Genomic DNA, 19,176 nt, shown 5'->3' on the forward strand with positions numbered 1-19,176 from the left:
TGGAGTAATGTTTAATTTACAGGTGGAACAAAAGTGAACAGTGAATTTAACAGTACAAATATGTTAAAATAATCATATCCCATTGTAGAATTTACAAATGACTGTAGTTTACACACTGAAAAACTGCAATACAGTTAGATTTTACAGATGAGAATTTTCACAAATACATTAAAATACTGAAAATTAAGGGTTTGAAAATAGAGGCGCTGTGCCTGTTTAAACTACATTTTGATGATAATTAAACATAAGAGATTTTACCTTCTAAATAGACAATAAAATTGCAACAGGTTTACGTTGTAAAATTTGCATATTTTATATAAAACCATTTACATATTCACTGTAATTTTGACAGAATTGTCCTGGTAACCACAGCTACCAGGATTTTTCCGTTAAGAACAAGGGAATTTAATTTTTTTTTTTTTTACAGTGTGTGTTGTTGTTTTTTTTTAATGCTAAACAACCAAATAAAACAACTGATTCAGTAAAAGATTAATTTTCTGACACTTATATGGATTGCGGTGGCATCATTCAGCAAATGAAGATATAGTGAGTTAAACTGTTACATTTAATGCGTTACCGTTTTGAAATGGCCAATAATGTAAAACAGAAAGAAATTTGTTTACTGTGGCTTATCTGGGTTGTAGTGGCATCAATCAGCAAATGATGTTACAGTAAATTAGCCTTTTTTTTTTTAAATGGCTAATATAAAACAATAGCTTCAGGAAATGATTTGGTGCTTTGAATTGGTCAAAACACCAAATGAAACAAGTGCTTCAGAAAACGAATCACTTAAGACTTAAAATACAAAGTGGTAGTTTGTTTAGAAAATTATTGTGGTTTGAAATGTTCTGAAAAGCAAAAATGAAACACCTGCTTCAGAAACTGTTTCACGCTTAAAAAACAGACATTGAAACAATAAATCAGTTATTCAAGTAAGCTGGTTCAATTGTTTGAATTCAGCAAAAATGAAACACCTGCTTCAGAAACTGTTTCACATTTAAAAAACAGACACTGAAACAGTAAATCAGTTATTCAAAAAAGCTGGTTCAATTGTTCGAATTCAGCAAAAATGAAATACCTGCTTCAGAACCTGATTCACGCTTAAAAAAAAACAGACATTGAAACAGTAAATTAGTTATTCAAGAAAGCTGGTTCAATTGTTCGAATTCAGCAAAAATGAAATACCTGCTTCAGAAACTGTTTCACACTTAAAAAACAGACATTGAAACAGTAAATCACTTATTCAAGAAAGCTGGTTCAATTGTTTGAATTCAGCAAAAATGAAACACCTGCTTCAGAACCTGATTCACGCTTAAAAAAACAGACATTGAAACAGTAAATCAGTTATTCAAGAAAGCTGGTTCAATTGTTCGAATTCAGCAAAAATGAAATACCTGCTTCAGAAACTGTTTCACACTTAAAAAAACAGACATTGAAACAGTAAATCACTTATTCAAGAAAGCTGGTTCAATTGTTTGAATTCAGCAAAAATGAAACACCTGCTTCAGAACCTGATTCACGCTTAAAAAAACAGACATTGAAACAGTAAATCAGTTATTCAAGAAAGCTGGTTCAATTGTTCGAATTCAGCAAAAATGAAACACCTGCTTCAGAACCTGATTCACGCTTAAAAAAACAGACATTGAAACAGTAAATCAGTTATTCAAGAAAGCTGGTTCAATTGTTCGAATTCAGCAAAAATGAAATACCTGCTTCAGAACCTGATTCACGCTTAAAAAAAACAGACATTGAAACAGTAAATCAGTTATTCAAGAAAGCTGGTTCAATTGTTCGAATTCAGCAAAAATGAAATACCTGCTTCAGAAACTGTTTCACACTTAAAAAACAGACATTGAAACAGTAAATCACTTATTCAAGAAAGCTGGTTCAATTGTTTGAATTCAGCAAAAATGAAACACCTGCTTCAGAACCTGATTCACGCTTAAAAAAACAGACATTGAAACAGTAAACCAGTTATTCAAGTAAGCTGGTTCAATTGTTCGAATTCAGCAAAAATGAAATACCTGCTTCAGAACCTGATTCACGCTTAAAAAAACAGACATTGAAACAGTAAATCAGTTATTCAAGAAAGCTGGTTCAATTGTTCGAATTCAGCAAAAATGAAATACCTGCTTCAGAACCTGATTCACGCTTAAAAAAAACAGACATTGAAACAGTAAATTAGTTATTCAAGAAAGCTGGTTCAATTGTTCGAATTCAGCAAAAATGAAATACCTGCTTAAGAAACTGTTTCACACTTAAAAAACAGACATTGAAACAGTAAATCACTTATTCAAGAAAGCTGGTTCAATTGTTTGAATTCAGCAAAAATGAAACACCTGCTTCAGAACCTGATTCACGCTTAAAAAAACAGACATTGAAACAGTAAATCAGTTATTCAAGAAAGCTGGTTCAATTGTTCGAATTCAGCAAAAATGAAATACCTGCTTCAGAACCTGATTCACGCTTAAAAAAAAACAGACATTGAAACAGTAAATTAGTTATTCAAGAAAGCTGGTTCAATTGTTCGAATTCAGCAAAAATGAAATACCTGCTTCAGAAACTGTTTCACACTTAAAAAACAGACATTGAAACAGTAAATCACTTATTCAAGAAAGCTGGTTCAATTGTTTGAATTCAGCAAAAATGAAACACCTGCTTCAGAACCTGATTCACGCTTAAAAAAACAGACATTGAAACAGTAAATCAGTTATTCAAGAAAGCTGGTTCAATTGTTCGAATTCAGCAAAAATGAAATACCTGCTTCAGAAACTGTTTCACACTTAAAAAAACAGACATTGAAACAGTAAATCACTTATTCAAGAAAGCTGGTTCAATTGTTTGAATTCAGCAAAAATGAAACACCTGCTTCAGAACCTGATTCACGCTTAAAAAAAACAGACATTGAAACAGTAAATCAGTTATTCAAGAAAGCTGGTTCAATTGTTCGAATTCAGCAAAAATGAAACACCTGCTTCAGAAACTGTTTCACGCTTAAAAAACAGGCATTGAAACAGTAAACCAGTTATTCAAGTAAGCTGGTTCAATTGTTTGAATTCAGCAAAAATGAAACACCTGCTTCAGAAACTGTTTCACACTTAAAAAACAGACATTGAAACAATAAATCACTTATTCAAGAAAGCTGGTTCAATTGTTTGAATTCAGGAAAAATGAAACACCTGCTTCAGAAACTGATTCACGCTTAAAAAACAGACATTGAAATAGTAAACCAGTTATTCAAGAAAGCTGATTCAATTGTTTGAATTCAGCAAAAATGAAACACCTGCTTCAGAACCTGATTCACGCTTAAAAAAACAGACATTGAAACAGTAAATCAGTTATTCAAGAAAGCTGGTTCAATTGTTCGAATTCAGCAAAAATGAAACACCTGCTTCAGAACCTGATTCACGCTTAAAAAAAACAGACATTGAAACAGTAAATCAGTTATTCAAGAAAGCTGGTTAAATTGTTCGAATTCAGAAAAATGAAATACCTGCTTCAGAAACTGTTTCACACTTAAAAAACAGACATTGAAACAGTAAATCACTTATTCAAGAAAGCTGGTTCAATTGTTTGAATTCAACAAAAATGAAACACCTGCTTCAGAACCTGATTCATGCTTAAAAAAACAGACATTGAAACAGTAAATCAGTTATTCAAGAAAGCTGGTTCAATTGTTCGAATTCAGCAAAAATGAAACACCTGCTTCAGAAACTGTTTCGTGCTTAAAAAACAGGCATTGAAACAGTAAACCAGTTATTCAAGTAAGCTGGTTCAATTGTTCGAATTCAGCAAAAATGAAACACCTGCTTCAGAAACTGTTTCGTGCTTAAAAAAAGACATTGAAACAGTAAAACAGTTATTCAAGTAAGCTGGTTCAATTGTTTGAATTCAGCAAAAATGAAACACCTGCTTCAGAAACTGTTTCGTGCTTAAAAAACAGGCATTGAAACAGTAAACCAGTTATTCAAGTAAGCTGGTTCAATTGTTCGAATTCAGCAAAAATGAAATACCTGCTTCAGAACCTGATTCACGCTTAAAAAAACAGACATTGAAACAGTAAATCAGTTATTCAAGAAAGCTGGTTCAATTGTTCGAATTCAGCAAAAATGAAACACCTGCTTCAGAACCTGATTCACGCTTAAAAAAACAGACATTGAAACAGTAAATCAGTTATTCAAGAAAGCTGGTTCAATTGTTCGAATTCAGCAAAAATGAAATACCTGCTTCAGAAACTGTTTCACACTTAAAAAAACAGACATTGAAACAGTAAATCACTTATTCAAGAAAGCTGGTTCAATTGTTTGAATTCAGCAAAAATGAAACACCTGCTTCAGAACCTGATTCACGCTTAAAAAAACAGACATTGAAACAGTAAATCAGTTATTCAAGAAAGCTGGTTCAATTGTTCGAATTCAGCAAAAATGAAACACCTGCTTCAGAACCTGATTCACGCTTAAAAAAACAGACATTGAAACAGTAAATCAGTTATTCAAGAAAGCTGGTTCAATTGTTCGAATTCAGCAAAAATGAAATACCTGCTTCAGAACCTGATTCACGCTTAAAAAAAAACAGACATTGAAACAGTAAATTAGTTATTCAAGAAAGCTGGTTCAATTGTTCGAATTCAGCAAAAATGAAATACCTGCTTCAGAAACTGTTTCACACTTAAAAAACAGACATTGAAACAGTAAATCACTTATTCAAGAAAGCTGGTTCAATTGTTTGAATTCAGCAAAATGAAACACCTGCTTCAGAACCTGATTCACGCTTAAAAAAACAGACATTGAAACAGTAAACCAGTTATTCAAGTAAGCTGGTTCAATTGTTCGAATTCAGCAAAAATGAAATACCTGCTTCAGAACCTGATTCACGCTTAAAAAAACAGACATTGAAACAGTAAATCAGTTATTCAAGAAAGCTGGTTCAATTGTTCGAATTCAGCAAAAATGAAATACCTGCTTCAGAACCTGATTCACGCTTAAAAAAAAACAGACATTGAAACAGTAAATTAGTTATTCAAGAAAGCTGGTTCAATTGTTCGAATTCAGCAAAAATGAAATACCTGCTTCAGAAACTGTTTCACACTTAAAAAACAGACATTGAAACAGTAAATCACTTATTCAAGAAAGCTGGTTCAATTGTTTGAATTCAGCAAAAATGAAACACCTGCTTCAGAACCTGATTCACGCTTAAAAAAACAGACATTGAAACAGTAAATCAGTTATTCAAGAAAGCTGGTTCAATTGTTCGAATTCAGCAAAAATGAAATACCTGCTTCAGAACCTGATTCACGCTTAAAAAAACAGACATTGAAACAGTAAATCAGTTATTCAAGAAAGCTGGTTCAATTGTTCGAATTCAGCAAAAATGAAATACCTGCTTCAGAACCTGATTCACGCTTAAAAAAAAACAGACATTGAAACAGTAAATTAGTTATTCAAGAAAGCTGGTTCAATTGTTCGAATTCAGCAAAAATGAAATACCTGCTTCAGAAACTGTTTCACACTTAAAAAACAGACATTGAAACAGTAAATCACTTATTCAAGAAAGCTGGTTCAATTGTTTGAATTCAGCAAAAATGAAACACCTGCTTCAGAACCTGATTCACGCTTAAAAAAACAGACATTGAAACAGTAAATCAGTTATTCAAGAAAGCTGGTTCAATTGTTCGAATTCAGCAAAAATGAAATACCTGCTTCAGAAACTGTTTCACACTTAAAAAAACAGACATTGAAACAGTAAATCACTTATTCAAGAAAGCTGGTTCAATTGTTTGAATTCAGCAAAAATGAAACACCTGCTTCAGAACCTGATTCACGCTTAAAAAAAACAGACATTGAAACAGTAAATCAGTTATTCAAGAAAGCTGGTTCAATTGTTCGAATTCAGCAAAAATGAAACACCTGCTTCAGAAACTGTTTCACGCTTAAAAAACAGGCATTGAAACAGTAAACCAGTTATTCAAGTAAGCTGGTTCAATTGTTTGAATTCAGCAAAAATGAAACACCTGCTTCAGAAACTGTTTCACACTTAAAAAACAGACATTGAAACAATAAATCACTTATTCAAGAAAGCTGGTTCAATTGTTTGAATTCAGGAAAAATGAAACACCTGCTTCAGAAACTGATTCACGCTTAAAAAACAGACATTGAAATAGTAAACCAGTTATTCAAGAAAGCTGATTCAATTGTTTGAATTCAGCAAAAATGAAACACCTGCTTCAGAACCTGATTCACGCTTAAAAAAACAGACATTGAAACAGTAAATCAGTTATTCAAGAAAGCTGGTTCAATTGTTCGAATTCAGCAAAAATGAAACACCTGCTTCAGAACCTGATTCACGCTTAAAAAAAACAGACATTGAAACAGTAAATCAGTTATTCAAGAAAGCTGGTTAAATTGTTCGAATTCAGAAAAATGAAATACCTGCTTCAGAAACTGTTTCACACTTAAAAAACAGACATTGAAACAGTAAATCACTTATTCAAGAAAGCTGGTTCAATTGTTTGAATTCAACAAAAATGAAACACCTGCTTCAGAACCTGATTCATGCTTAAAAAAACAGACATTGAAACAGTAAATCAGTTATTCAAGAAAGCTGGTTCAATTGTTCGAATTCAGCAAAAATGAAACACCTGCTTCAGAAACTGTTTCGTGCTTAAAAAACAGGCATTGAAACAGTAAACCAGTTATTCAAGTAAGCTGGTTCAATTGTTCGAATTCAGCAAAAATGAAACACCTGCTTCAGAAACTGTTTCGTGCTTAAAAAAAGACATTGAAACAGTAAAACAGTTATTCAAGTAAGCTGGTTCAATTGTTTGAATTCAGCAAAAATGAAACACCTGCTTCAGAAACTGTTTCGTGCTTAAAAAACAGGCATTGAAACAGTAAACCAGTTATTCAAGTAAGCTGGTTCAATTGTTCGAATTCAGCAAAAATGAAATACCTGCTTCAGAACCTGATTCACGCTTAAAAAAACAGACATTGAAACAGTAAATCAGTTATTCAAGAAAGCTGGTTCAATTGTTCGAATTCAGCAAAAATGAAATACCTGCTTCAGAACCTGATTCACGCTTAAAAAAAAACAGACATTGAAACAGTAAATTAGTTATTCAAGAAAGCTGGTTCAATTGTTCGAATTCAGCAAAAATGAAATACCTGCTTCAGAAACTGTTTCACACTTAAAAAACAGACATTGAAACAGTAAATCACTTATTCAAGAAAGCTGGTTCAATTGTTTGAATTCAGCAAAAATGAAACACCTGCTTCAGAACCTGATTCACGCTTAAAAAAACAGACATTGAAACAGTAAATCAGTTATTCAAGAAAGCTGGTTCAATTGTTCGAATTCAGCAAAAATGAAACACCTGCTTCAGAACCTGATTCACGCTTAAAAAAAACAGACATTGAAACAGTAAATCAGTTATTCAAGAAAGCTGGTTAAATTGTTCGAATTCAGAAAAATGAAATACCTGCTTCAGAAACTGTTTCACACTTAAAAAACAGACATTGAAACAGTAAATCACTTATTCAAGAAAGCTGGTTCAATTGTTTGAATTCAACAAAAATGAAACACCTGCTTCAGAACCTGATTCATGCTTAAAAAAACAGACATTGAAACAGTAAATCAGTTATTCAAGAAAGCTGGTTCAATTGTTCGAATTCAGCAAAAATGAAACACCTGCTTCAGAAACTGTTTCGTGCTTAAAAAACAGGCATTGAAACAGTAAACCAGTTATTCAAGTAAGCTGGTTCAATTGTTCGAATTCAGCAAAAATGAAACACCTGCTTCAGAAACTGTTTCGTGCTTAAAAAAAGACATTGAAACAGTAAAACAGTTATTCAAGTAAGCTGGTTCAATTGTTTGAATTCAGCAAAAATGAAACACCTGCTTCAGAAACTGTTTCGTGCTTAAAAAACAGGCATTGAAACAGTAAACCAGTTATTCAAGTAAGCTGGTTCAATTGTTCGAATTCAGCAAAATGAAATACCTGCTTCAGAACCTGATTCACGCTTAAAAAAACAGACATTGAAACAGTAAATCAGTTATTCAAGAAAGCTGGTTCAATTGTTCGAATTCAGCAAAAATGAAATACCTGCTTCAGAACCTGATTCACGCTTAAAAAAAAACAGACATTGAAACAGTAAATTAGTTATTCAAGAAAGCTGGTTCAATTGTTCGAATTCAGCAAAAATGAAATACCTGCTTCAGAAACTGTTTCACACTTAAAAAACAGACATTGAAACAGTAAATCACTTATTCAAGAAAGCTGGTTCAATTGTTTGAATTCAGCAAAAATGAAACACCTGCTTCAGAACCTGATTCACGCTTAAAAAAACAGACATTGAAACAGTAAATCAGTTATTCAAGAAAGCTGGTTCAATTGTTCGAATTCAGCAAAAATGAAACACCTGCTTCAGAACCTGATTCACGCTTAAAAAAAACAGACATTGAAACAGTAAATCAGTTATTCAAGAAAGCTGGTTAAATTGTTCGAATTCAGAAAAATGAAATACCTGCTTCAGAAACTGTTTCACACTTAAAAAACAGACATTGAAATAGTAAATCACTTATTCAAGAAAGCTGGTTCAATTGTTTGAATTCAACAAAAATGAAACACCTGCTTCAGAACCTGATTCATGCTTAAAAAAACAGACATTGAAACAGTAAATCAGTTATTCAAGAAAGCTGGTTCAATTGTTCGAATTCAGCAAAAATGAAACACCTGCTTCAGAAACTGTTTCGTGCTTAAAAAACAGGCATTGAAACAGTAAACCAGTTATTCAAGTAAGCTGGTTCAATTGTTCGAATTCAGCAAAAATGAAACACCTGCTTCAGAACCTGATTCACGCTTAAAAAAAACAGACATTGAAACAGTAAATCAGTTATTCAAGAAAGCTGGTTCAATTGTTCGAATTCAGCAAAAATGAAATACCTGCTTCAGAAACTGTTTCACACTTAAAAAACAGACATTGAAACAGTAAATCACTTATTAAAGAAAGCTGGTTCAATTGTTTGAATTCAGCAAAAATGAAACACCTGCTTCAGAACCTGATTCACGCTTAAAAAAAACAGACATTGAAACAGTAAATCAGTTATTCAAGAAAGCTGGTTCAATTGTTCGAATTCAGCAAAAATGAAATACCTGCTTCAGAAACTGTTTCACGCTTAAAAAACAGGCATTGAAACAGTAAACCAGTTATTCAAGTAAGCTGGTTCAGTTGTTTGAATTCAGCAAAAATGAAACACCTGCTTCAGAAACTGTTTCACACTTAAAAAACAGACATTGAAACAATAAATCACTTATTCAAGAAAGCTGGTTCAATTGTTTGAATTCAGGAAAAATGAAACACCTGCTTCAGAAACTGATTCACGCTTAAAAAAACAGACATTGAAATAGTAAACCAGTTATTCAAGAAAGCTGATTCAATTGTTCGAATTCAGCAAAAATGAAATACCTGCTTCAGAAACTGTTTCACACTTAAAAAAACAGACATTGAAACAGTAAATCACTTATTCAAGAAAGGTGGTTCAATTGTTCGAATTCAGCAAAAATGAAACACCTGCTTCAGAACCTGATTCACGCTTAAAAAAAAACAGACATTGAAACAGTAAATCAGTTATTCAAGAAAGCTGGTTCAATTGTTCGAATTCAGGAAAAATGAAATACCTGCTTCAGAAACTGTTTCACACTTAAAAAACAGACATTGAAACAGTAAATCACTTATTCAAGAAAGCTGGTTCAATTGTTTGAATTCAGCAAAAATGAAACACCTGCTTCAGAACCTGATTCACGCTTAAAAAAACAGACATTGAAACAGTAAATCAGTTATTCAAGAAAGCTGGTTCAATTGTTCGAATTCAGCAAAAATGAAACACCTGCTTCAGAAACTGATTCACGCTTAAAAAACATACATTGAAATAGTAAACCAGTTATTCAAGAAAGCTGGTTCAATTGTTTGAATTCCATAAGCAATAACTAAAAGCATTTCTTCAGAAAATGTTTAAGTACTTAAACACTTGAAACAGCAGACTGTTTTATAAAATCACTGTTTCACATGCAAAAAAGTTAAGGAAGCAACTTCTTTAGAAAGTGTTTTACTGTTTTGAAAGCCTTGAAACAGTACATGAACCAATTATTCTGGAAAATGTTTTTGAAATGCCCCAAAAAGATGTATCTACTATATGTATGTGTTTTGAAATGTGTGGGGCAATAGAAAATAATTCAACATTTAGAAATGCTAAATAACACTAAACAAATCAGATTGAATTGGGCAACGCATTAAATAAAAGCACTGATTCAGCAAAAGTTTTGTTTTTTTACACAAACATACAAAATGAAAGAAATTAAGTGGTTTAGAAAATAATTCAATGCTTCAAACCCCTTAAAGTGAATTAAAATAATTTCACAAAACTGTACTGTTTTGAAGTGCTCAAAATGACAAATGTGCAGTTAGTTTTGAAAATGATTTATTGTGTTCAAAAGCTCAAAACACTACATGAAATTGCATTTCAGAAAATGTTTCATTGTTAAAATGTTCAAAAGGGTCACTTTGGTATTTTGAAGTGCGCAAGATGCAAAGAGAAAAATTTCAGAAAATAAATTAAACTGAAAGGTTTGAGTTATTTAATCAACCAGGAAAACAACTGATCTGAAATGGTTGAAACGCTGCAATGTACAGTGGTGATTGTGAAACAACTGAAACAATAGATTCATGAAATGAATCTCTGCTTCAAAAATGAAAAATTACAGCAAACTGAAACAAATGCAATTAGAAAGAGAGAGAGAGAGAGATAGATAGATAGATAGATAGATAAACATCTGTTTTTGCAACCTTAAGTGGACAGTGGTGAGCCTGAGGCAGGACTTCTGTGATTTATGTCACATAAATTTAAAACAAAGTGTTTCAGTCTCAAATTTTTCTCACAGCATTAGAATTTCTACCCAGCAGTCCAGAGACTTTGGGCTGTTTCACGCGAAGCCCCGCCCATATTTCGGTGTAAACTGCAGATAAAACCAGATTTGGCACAGTGCGACCCCTTTACCCTTTAAGAATGGAGAGCAGGAAGTCATTCCTGTCCAATCCCTTTGCCCCTTGGTTCCACTCAATTACTCGCCTAATTAGCCTTTAATTCAGCGTCACGGTCGTGCGCGTCGTTTCCTCTCCGTGGGGTCACACGCACTTCTCCCTTAGGAGGATAACAACAGCACGAGACGGCGCGCACCCACGTGCGTAAAAGCCAAAAGAAGGCTCCAGCGCGCATCAAGGAAAAAGGCGCCTTTTCACTCCACTTTTACGCACGACCGCGCGCGTAAAACACGTGTTCTAACTGGTTGATTTTTGGCGCAGAATTGGTCATGTGGGTGTCGTGCGCGCCTGCGTGCCCACCCGTGCGTTTTCCAGGTTCCAGGTGGCGTGCCTTCTATTGTTGAGGCGCGTGTCCGTCTCTCGCCCTCTGCGGGTGTAATGTGCGGGACGGAGCCATTCAGCTGTATGCAAATGAGCTCTCTCTCTCTCTCGCTCTCGTTTAAAATTTTCTGTTTTTTTTTTGTTTTTTTTGACAATCTAATGAGTTATATTTATGTGATCACTGATGTCACTCTGAATACCATCTGGTGGGAGATTGGCAGCTCAATCATCTCTTCACGCCAGTTTTCTTCAACCTGCTAATATGAAGTCTGTTTAGCATAATTTATACGTGTGTGTGTGTGTGTGTGTGTGTGTGTGTGTGTCAACTTCCAGAAAACTGTAATTATATTTGCAGGGATGGAGTTATGGAACTGTCACAAAAATGAATGTCAACCCTGTGGATAAATTCACTTGAAATTGCATTTCAAGTGAATAAAAAATAAAAATACTTAGTCTATATTTTAGTAAATATTTTTAATTACACTCAACACAAATATAAATGCAACACTTTTGGTTTTGCTCCCATTTTGTATGAGATGAACTCAAAGATCTAAAACTTTTTCCACATACACAATATCACCATTTCCCTCAAATATTGTTCACAAACCAGTCTAAATCTGTGATAGTGAGCACTTCTCCTTTGCTGAGATAATCCATCCCACCTCACAGGTGTGCCATACCAAGATGCTGATTAGACACCATGATTAGTGCACAGGTGTGCCTTAGACTGCCCACAATAAAAGGCCACTCTGAAAGGTGCAGTTTTATCACACAGCACAATGCCACAGATGTCGCAAGATTTAAGGGAGCGTGCAATTGGCATGCTGACAGCAGGAATGTCAACCAGAGCTGTAGCTCGTGTATTGAATGTTCATTTCTCTACCATAAGCCATCTCCAAAGGCGTTTCAGAGAATTTGGCAGTACATCCAACCAGCCTCACAACTGCAGACCACGTGTAACCACACCAGCCCAGGACCTCCACATCCAGCATGTTCACCTCCAAGATTGTCTGAGACCAGCCACTCGGACAGCTGCTGAAACAATCGGTTTGCATAACCAAAGAATTTCTGCACAAACTGTCAGAAACCGTCTCAGGGAAGCTCATCTGCATGCTCGTCGTCCTCATCGGGGTCTCGACCTGACTCAGGTTCATCGTCGTAACCGACTTGAGTGGGCAAATGCTCACATTCGCTGGCGTTTGGCACGTTGGAGAGGTGTTCTCTTCACGGATGAATCCCGGTTCACACTGTCCAGGGCAGAATGCAGACAGCGTGTGTGGCGTCGTGTGGGTGAGCAGTTTTCTGATGTCAATGTTGTGGATCGAGTGGCCCATGGTGGCGGTGGGGTTATGGTATGGGCAGGCGTCTGTTATGGACGAAGAACACAGGTGCATTTTATTGTTGGCATTTTGAATGCACAGAGATACCGTGACGAGATCCTGAGGCCCATTGTTGTGCCATACATCCAAGAACATCACCTCATGTTGCAGCAGGATAATGCACGGCCCCATGTTGCAAGGATCTGTACACAGTTCTTGGAAGCTGAAAATGTCCCAGTTCTTGCATGGCCGGCATACTCACCGGACATGTCACCCATTGAGCATGTTTGGGATGCTCTGGACCGGCGTATACGACAGCGTGTACCAGTTCCTGCCAATATCCAGCAACGTCGCACAGCCATTGAAGAGGAGTGGACCAACATTCCACAGGCCACAATTGACAACCTGATCAACTCTATGAGAAGGAGATGTGTTGCACTGCAAGAGGCAAATGGTGGTCACACCAGATACTGACTGGTATCCCCCCCCCCAATAAAACAAAACTGCACCTTTCAGAGTGGCCTTTTATTGTGGGCAGTCTAAGGCACACCTGTGCACTAATCATGGTGTCTAATCAGCATCTTGATATGGCACACCTGTGAGGTGGGATGGATTGTCTCAGCAAAGGAGAAGTGCTCACTATCACAGATTTAGACTGGTTTATGAACAATATTTGAGGGAAATGGTGATATTGTGTATGTGGAAAAAGTTTTAGATCTTTGAGTTCATCTCATACAAAATGGGAGCAAAACCAAGTGTTGCGTTTATATTTTTGTTGAGTGTATATGCCAAAGAACATTAGCTAACCTTTTTGGTAGATTACATTTGTCACAGTATTTGTGAAATATGAGTTGATGAATAATAAAATATACTTTATTGTGGTCACAGCCAATAAATTTGGCTATAATATGATGAATCATTATCTTTTTATTATATTTATTATTATAAAAATACTGAGAAATGTATTCCAAATTCCTTCTAAATGATATATATTTAATCCAGGTAAATGCTGTCACTGTGTGGCAACACGTAGCGTCTGATGCTAGCATGAGTGGAGTGTCTCCGCTGCGAGCGTTAGGATTGATAACATGCTTTAAAAAATCATACTTGTGGTCGCTGAAGTCCTAAAAGTAATGATTCACGATGGATTTCATCATTCATGTGTTTTGAAATCTTGGTAGCGTGACATAAATTGAAGCTAATGTCTTAATATTAGCATGAAAGCTCTGTAACATTGCATAACGTGACACTAACAGGCTAATGATAGCAAGAAAACTCGATAACATCATGCAATGCTAACGGGCTAATGCTAGCATGAGCTTAGTGCTTCCATTGTGAGCAATGGGATTTATAATGTTCTTGAAAAAGAAACTTAGAATACTTTGACTTTTTGCTTAGGAAATTCACTACACATCTTAAGTTAATTTTGCATGTTGGCAAAAAATTTGACAGTCTAATTATATGTAGTTTTTTTTTTTTCTGGCCAGAGTAACTAGCTAGATTGCTAGCTAGCTATTAACAGTCACACAGAGTTGGGCCACAAATCTGTTCAATATTCAAAAAACAATATAAGAAATGGTAAAATCAGTCCTGAAATTATTAGTTTTGTTTACCCAGCAGTCAAAAATCCCAAAATAGTCACTTGGTTTTACACTTTATTAGCTTCCATGCCACCTGCCAAATGTATTGCTCAAAGATGCACAGATGGGAGGAAAAGTTAAAGTGGGATTTCATGGTTGCCAAACCCCTGTAACCACAGAGTGATCGCCAATCTGATGAAGACCATTTAACTATTGCCTGTGAGAGGCTTCAACCAGTTTAACCACAGCAAATGACTGGTTTCAAACCAGTTTAGAGTTTCCAGGCTCTATTGCCGTAAAAACACATTGAATATGGAAAGGAACAAAGTTTCCCGGTCCCAGTTTGTCAGGGGTTTATTAAAAAGACTGAGTGTTATAATCATAAAGTATGAAGCAAAAAGTACCAGAAGGATATGTGTAATTTAAAAAAAAAATTATACCATTTTACTGTAGTTTATTTAAATATGATTTCATAGCAGTACAAAATAATGGCTCAGTGAAAAATGTGTATGCATAGATTTAACATAGAACACAATGCTAAAATATTCTTGGACTCTTTGAGCATGTAATCAATGAAAGAGTTTTTAGAAAGAATGTGACCTGTTGACCCCTTAGAATAGGTCAAGGTTGGCCATCTTTGAACTTGTCCAAGGTCTGTGTCCCAAGAATGCTCCCTGTGAATTTGAAGACTTTGACAGTAATAGGACTGGAGTTATGCTGAGCACAGACAGACAGACGGATGGACACAAAGTCTTTGCAATACCCGATGGCCATATTTTGGCGGCCGGTAAAAACAGATTAAATAATTCTAGTCTGAAATCTACCAGATTGAACAATTTTAAGGAATTTTAATGTCTAAATCTGGACTTTCAGATTTAGACATTAAGACATTAAGATAAAAAACTGAAAACTTAAAAAAACTAAAAAAACCCTGAAAAACGGAAAACTGTCATTTCAGATACAGGGGTATTCCACTAGAGTGGACAAGAAATCAGAATTCGTTTCAGGCCTTTAATGAAAAGTGGGCTGTGGGGTCGAGGTGGAGGTACGGACTACATACGGAAACCAGAACTGAGTGATCTGATATGGTGCAGGGCTGATCTTACACACACTTGATTCTCTCTTTCAGTCACTTCTTTGCACCTGATGAATTAAAATTTTGATAAAAGCCCTTCAGTGTGTTCCACGCTCATTGATTCTCTTCACCGTTTTGTGGACAACACTTTGAAAATTGCTCCTTTTTTTTCTTTTTTTGCTAGGCCCATGACCATGAGCTCACGAACGCCACTTGATCTCCGAATGTTTGCATTGCGCCTGTTGTCGTATGTCGGCCGTGTGCGGCTGAGAGTGAAAACTGAGAGCATCTATATTTGTTCAGTGTTTATACAAGGCAGACACACTGGATTGGTTTGAATGCTTGTTATATTGACACACCTGTCGCACTGCGACGTGTCCACAGGGACACAATGCCTGCGGCTGGGCGAGGCTGTATACCGCTGCTTTTCTTCGTCTGTACGCTCACGGCTTGTGTTAACACAGTGCTGATGATTCTGTCATTTTGTGCAATGATAGTTTAGGTTAAATAGAATTTTTTTGTGGAAGTACTTTATTGTTGTTACAGTACACTTCAAAGACTAACGGGCTTCTTGGCGAAAAAATGTTTTTTATATGTGTGTTCTCACTTTATCGATTTGTGTGGACAAACTGAGTCATGATTCCAGATTGATCATCTTTATATCGATAAGTATTTCAACGGTAACAGCAATCCTCTGTTTCTTGCCTGAAAATTCTCCTTGTACTAGGGGAGCTATGACCACTACCTTTGCACCCCCCTCCCCCCCTGCCCAGGACTAAAGCAAACCACCTTTTTTAGGTTCCTTTGATGACCCCAAAACACAATCAGGATGTTCCCAAAAATAAAAACTGACCTCAAGCCAGTTATCCAAGATGGCGTCCAATATGGCCGCCAAAATAGGGTTTTTCACTAAAACACCTTTAAATAACATACAAACAACTTAAATATCACAGAGATTCAATGATAAGGGTATATTGGTGGCCATTTTGGACGCCATTTTGAATCTTAAACCCATGAATGAATTTAGTTTAGGCACAAATGAGTTTGCTGTGACCTACAATGGTTTTCCCATTGAATCTCTGTGATATTTTAGTTTTTTTTTATGTTGTTTAAAGGTGTTTTAGTGAAAACCCTATTTTGGCGGCCATCTTGCATAACTGGCTTGAGGCCAGTTTTTATTTTTGGGAACATCCTGAGTGTGTTTTGGGGTCATCTAAGGAACATAAAAAAGTTGGTTTGGTTTGGTCCGGGGGGTGGGGGGTGCAAAGGTAGTGGTCGTAGATCTCGTACTATTGGTCCCACTCAGTCATGAAGTAATGCTGATGTTGTGATGTCCTGTATGTCTTGGTGGTTTCCCTCACTTGTTTCCTTAATGCACAGTCTCAGTTTTTAAGAACTGCCTCCTCCAGACAGATTTACCACAGAGTTTCTGTTTCCAAGATTGATGTAAATGATGCCCAAGACAAATTCAGCATTGCAACTTCTCAAGAAAAACTGGCTTTTGAAGGGACGGCACAAAACCACTTGTCATGTCCAATACTGAACCTTTAGTATTTTCTGAATCTGATCCGATACCTTTTTTCTGTTGTAAAACTCTTCTTTTACTAAATACGTAAAACTATTGTTACTAAATACCTTTTGTCTGGATGTAGTTTGCAGATTAATCCATCTATCAAAAGAAAACACACATGAGTTGGAGCAGATTGTATTATATCTTTTAAAATTACTGATATCTTATCCAATAATTTTGGGTAATAATGATAATTATCCAAAATATTGGATCAACACACACTTAAAAAACAAACAAACACCCTATTTACTATTTAGTTTGTCCATTTATCTATGGGCTCTGAAGATGACGGGGCTATGCATAAAAATGCCTGTAATATTTTGGTTAGACCCACTGAATTAAAGCTGTAAGGTTGAATTTCAAGAACACTTTATCTGCTTTTATTTAAACTCTATTGCGGTGGTGTACAGAGCCAAAATTTTAATAACAGCATCTGTGCAAATACTTAAGGACCTGAGTGTAGCCTGCTACAAATAATGGCTTATCTCCTTTATAGCCGTATGTCACCACATCAACTAACATGAAACCTTCATAAAAAGTGTGACGATTGCACTTTAAGTGAGCACAGCTAACACAAAGCGCGACCGTCTTTTTCCACGCTAAAAGCAGAGCGTACTTTGTCATAACGACTCCCGTTGTGATTATACTACTTGGCCAGAAGTATTGAACTCATCACGGGCAGTTCCAGAATTTTCGAGACGAGGTGGTGAAGAGTGGCTGCCAAGAGTTATGCTATATTTTAAATGGTCGTTTGGTTTGTTGACGTTGGTTTCGAGTTGGGATTGTGGTGCATTTTCCACCACAGTTTGGTTTGCTTGGGAATATGACAACACAATAATCACACTAAAGTAGCTGGAATATAATCACTTGTTGGGGTTGGTCCTAATCCAAATTACACGTATTTATGTAGAGTTCAATCTGACCAAAGGAACAAACGCGATCCAAACGATGAATTATGGGAATTGAGCGTGCTGAGTAATTGGCAGCTCAGTTTAAATGAGTTGTGGGGTTATTGTACAGTAGACTTGCAGATGTGGCGCAATGCTTCATTTAAATTTGGTCAAACTGTTACATATCTGTAGAGCGTGTGAAAAAAAGCTGAGGAAGATGTATAGAGCTAAGGCCACCACTGGTCCTATGACCATTTAGGGGAATATCTGCTCAAGTGTGGCTTCTGTTATCATCTTTAGAACACTTTTGATATTGAAGCCATTTTTGGCCATGTGGGATGTTTCTCTAAGTGTGTGATCCAGCATGTAGATGCCTCAGTGTTGAGGAACTCTGCAGCTAGAGAAGACCAAGAAAACGTCAGAGCTTCTCCTTGGTGTGGCAGATACATGGTTACTTTTGAGAGGTGGGGGGGGGGTGTAGACTTGTTGTCTGCCTGGGTCATTGTGATCCAAGATCCCTGGGGTTATGGATGCCGTGATGCGTGACATCGGCGCATATTCCTAGACTTGACTTGATATAGAGATTCGCGTTCCAAGAGCAGGTACATCAGTGGGATAAGCAGTTGGGGTACCAATATGTAGACCTGGGTTTGATTCCTGGTCAAACTACCTGTGTTTTTGGACAGGGCTGCATTGTCCCAGTCCATACAGCTATAATTGGGTGCCAGCTTTGGCTGGGGAAAATGGCCTGTGTCAGACTGGGGTCCCATCCAGTGGGGAGTCATCGACTCTCATCACCTTCATGCTATGAAATCCGGAGATGAGCACTAATGGGCCTCAGGATTCATTGTCTTCTTCTCCCAAGGGTGGATTTAATGGCCACTTTTGCTGTCCAAGGTCTGTGTCCCAAGAATGCTCCCTGTGAATTTGAAGACTCTGACAGTAATAGGACTGGAGTTATGCTGAGCACAGACAGACAGACGGATGGACACAAAGTCTTTGCAATACCCGATGGCCATATTTTGGCGGCCGGTAAAAACAGATTAAATAATTCTAGTCTGAAATCTACCAGATTGAACAATTTTAAGGAATTTTAATGTTGTTTTCAGGTCTTTTTAAGCAGAGTGTCATCGACACATCTTGCATATTTGATGAGTCATACAGATGAATTGTGATTTGGTGACGCCATCATATGTGGTTCTGTGTGGCCTTGGCATTTGATTCATTCTGTCCAAAATTAAACCACTTTAACCTTTACTAACAAAACAACCCTTCCACCATATTTAATCCATATTGGCTCCAATTTTTTTGAGTTAAACTGTTATCAC

Source organism: Thalassophryne amazonica, chromosome 21 (genome assembly GCF_902500255.1).
Source record: "Thalassophryne amazonica chromosome 21, fThaAma1.1, whole genome shotgun sequence".
NCBI lineage: Eukaryota > Metazoa > Chordata > Actinopteri > Batrachoidiformes > Batrachoididae > Thalassophryne > Thalassophryne amazonica.